Source organism: Halyomorpha halys, unplaced genomic scaffold (genome assembly GCF_000696795.3).
Source record: "Halyomorpha halys isolate HHAL.00 unplaced genomic scaffold, Hhal_1.1 Scaffold181.1, whole genome shotgun sequence".
Classification (NCBI taxonomy): domain Eukaryota; kingdom Metazoa; phylum Arthropoda; class Insecta; order Hemiptera; family Pentatomidae; genus Halyomorpha; species Halyomorpha halys.
The window spans coordinates 87,871-91,622 of NW_027114494.1; the positions used below are offsets into that span (position 1 = coordinate 87,871).

At 32.7% G+C, this 3,752-nt stretch overlaps 1 protein-coding gene across 1 annotated transcript in view; it reads right to left on the reverse strand.

Moving 5' to 3' along the window:
* Positions 1–3,564, reverse strand: part of LOC106679173 (protein PFC0760c) — a 15,604-nt gene extending 12,040 nt beyond the window's left edge. The window contains exon 1 of the mRNA XM_014418172.3: positions 3,483–3,564. The gene's annotated coding sequence lies outside the window, so the exon portion shown is untranslated. The remainder of the gene's footprint in view (positions 1–3,482) is intronic.
* Positions 3,565–3,752: the final 188 nt, after the last annotated feature.

Sequence of the window (3,752 nt, forward strand, 5' to 3'; positions counted from 1 at the left end):
AAAAATGTTTCATTCACCGCACCCCCAACCATCTTCTCCTCATTAGTTTTATTTATTTATTGCTATTTACAACTGTACATTACAATACATTTAGTAAATCTGATCTAAGTTAAATTGGAGTGTTACAGGCGTGTAGAGAAACTACCCATTGGTAGCACTCTAATGATGGTTTACATTAGCAGGTCAGATCTCGTGGCCTTCTTCTTTTCAGGCGCCTCGGAGGATTGTCAGGAATGGAACAGGATGCAAGGTTAGAAACTAGTGGGTTTGAGTGCTTAGGGAGTTTGTAATAAAAGGAGTGATATATCTGGTTCGGGCTAGTTCGGTTACATAGGGAACATTAAGGTCTTTATGTATCATTTGATTTTTGACAAAGTAAGGAGCATTGAGGATTTTACGAAGGATTTGGGATTAAACATTATTTAGAGGGAAGGGAGTGCCGAGCTCCGTTATCAGTGGGAGAGTTCCAACTTGCTGCCTCCCCTCCCCCCCCCATTAGTTGGCCGTCAAGGTCCCCGTATCTTCCAACATTACGCCCGAGGAGTCCACCATCTTCTGTGAATTTTTTGTAACCTGTTTTTTTAAGAATTATTGTCGCATTATGCTTAATTGTATCGTATATTAATATCGGGGATATGGCTGGGAGATACAAACATACAATAGTGATCACCATTTTTGTTAGGAAAAAAGGGTAAATTTGTAAATCTGTTTTTTTTTTCTTTTCTACTCTTTCAAGTGTCAACTTCCATTTCGAGTGAAAGTATTTATGTGCAAACGTAGATAGACATTCATGAATCATACTTGTAATAAAAGCTGTTGTGGTAGATTGTCCATGAAGATGGCCGGATTGGCCGAAACGTCGGACTTGTTAGAAAAATAAAATGTGTTGAGACTAAAATGGATAGAAATTAAATTATATATTATAACAAAACTAACCAGTCTCAAGAAAGTGTTTAAGATTATAAATAAATTAAGTTTTACAACCTCCATGAGTCGTCGTATATTATGGAACAAATGGAGGCCGTCATATTGAGATATAGTTTATAGTCAAAGAACTTGAGCGATAAAATCGAAATTATATGATTTAAACTGGATTTAGTGAATGACACAATTTCTTCCTTATTAAACTATAATAGTTTATTTCATATCATACAGCAACGTTTCGGGAGATTTCCCCCATCTTCAGGCTGTTGATAACAAAAACCTATATATGACATATAATTTTCTCCTATTTGTCATACTTGCTAATATATTATAATACTAATGTCATTATTGAGTAAAACTTTCTAATAGTCATACATTATAGGAGAATAATTACCTTTCTGAAGCAGACTCTTCCAGTTAAAGGATTATTAAATTTAGAAATTATATGATTAAAACTTTTAGAGCACTTTTTTGAATCTTTATTGCATTGCCAATGAAGAAATGATAGTCTGACGATAAAATGATGCTACTGGCAAAATGGCGACTGTTTCTAAACGTAAAAAAAAAAAAAAGAAATTTTTCATTCGGATTTCCATATCTTTCAAACTACCTACATCACTAGAAAACCTAATATAATATCGTTTAAAATAGAATAAATATTTCAATATAACAATTGAATGTAAATTTCATGGTCGATTAAAAAAATATCCCACATTTTTCTCGAATAATTTTCCTCAACAAGGACACCGTGAATGTACAACTTGGGGACCTGAGAGCCCGGTGGAGAAAATTCACCGCAATTTTTTTTTACTTTAATAAAAACCAAGTATAACAGTCTGCTAAGTATGTTTAGGAGAAATACGAAATATGGGCTGTTTCAAAATGTTAAAAAAAAAATCAACTTTTCATTTGAAACTCCAAATCTTTGAAACTACCTAGAACGCTAGGAAACCAATATAATAAAACATCATTTAAAGTTGCACAAATTTTCTAAAATATGAGCTCTAATAGAGCTCTTTACGTCCAATAGTTCTCGAGATATAGCTTTTTAAAAAGCAACATTTGTAGAACAGATTCGTTACCTTGGTCTACATCTTGACAAACGACTAACCTGGAATCCTCACACCAGACTGAAGAGACAGGAAACTGCACGCATATTCCGACTATTACAGCACTTACTAGACAAACGGTCTAAACTTCCAACTCATTACAAAAGACTGATCTACATGACAATAATAAGGCCCATCTGGACCTTCGAATTCCTCTCGTATCCAATCTTTACAATCCAAAATCCTTCGTAAAATCCTCAATGCTCCTTATTTTGTTACTAATAAAACCATCCATAAAGACCTAAATGTTCCCTATGTAACCGATCTAGCCCGAACCCGATATTATTCCTTCCATAATAAACTCCCTAACCACCCAAACGCAATAGTTTCTAACCTTGCTTCCTCTTCCATTCCTGGCAATCCTCCGAGGCGCCTGAAAAGAAGATGGCCTAGTGACCTTATATTGTAAACTGTTTTTAGAGTTCTACTACTGGGTAGTTTCTCTATATCCTGTGTCATATCATTATGATTAAATTTACTTGTTGTATCTTTTATACAGTTGTAAATATCAATAAATAAATAAATAAAAAAAAAGAAGCAACATTTCATAAAAAAATACTGAAATATCAGCAGTTAGTGAATTTATTATGGGAAATCTGTATATCAGGAACCATGACATGTTCTTGGAATGTCAAATTATCTAAGAAATATAAATATTTAACTTAGCAAGTAATGGAGAATGAGGAACAAGCGAGTTTTACTTTGCGGGCGCATGCCTGGTTTTTTGATCAGTCTGTTAACTGTTGAAATGTGGACATAGTTATTGAATGATCTTTTTTATTTCACTTAACTTCTTTTTAAACATTTCAGTTGACAGGGTGAATAACTCCGTTCAATCATACTTAGTATTTTAATTTTGATTATAACAACAACAATAACAATTTAACATTGAATAAATGGCTTTTACAAAAAGAAAATGTTAAAAATTTGACATTTTTATTATGAGGTGTTAATATTTGACCGTAGATTAATATGAGAAGATGGTCGTGAGTGCGGTCAGAAAAAAAACAAACAAAAAAATTATTTGTACCGATGTTTCGGTCTGAATTTCAGGTCTTCATCAAGGATGCTCAGGCAGAAATTCTGACTAAAGTTCATTTTATATTTTTATTCTTAACTATATTTTTTTTTTGTATTCTTAACTATAAATTTTTATTTTTATTCTTAACTATAAATTTTTATTTTTATTCTTAACTACTTAAGTTAAAATTGGAGTTTGTCAACTTGTCCACTGAAAAATTAATTTGGAAAATCAGTAATGAGAAATATTATCACGGTGATTAATATAGAATTGCGGGGACAGATTTGCTTCCCAATATAATTGTAGATGGTCAAATGTTCAAAACGTCGCCAAATAATTAAGTAGAATAAAGAAAAGTACTGAGGGTTTCCCTTGAAAAAAAAAAAAGAAAGAAATATTTTGAGAGATCCGTATAGTAAGATACTTACTGCTTTATGTATCGGCAGTGGCACTTCTGAACAGGACAAGATCGACGAGGCTATAAATATTGGACGAGAGAATCGATTGCAACACGGGGTCATCGATATCAAGATTCCAAGATAGCTGAATCGGTAACATAATAAATATTAATTATCAGAGGCCACTCTCATTGGCTGGTTGATAATCTATCGCATTTTTGTATGGAATTTCCCACAATAAGGAAAAGAAGATTTTTATTTTAAACCAAATACGTTCATAGATCGGATGATTACTTTGCT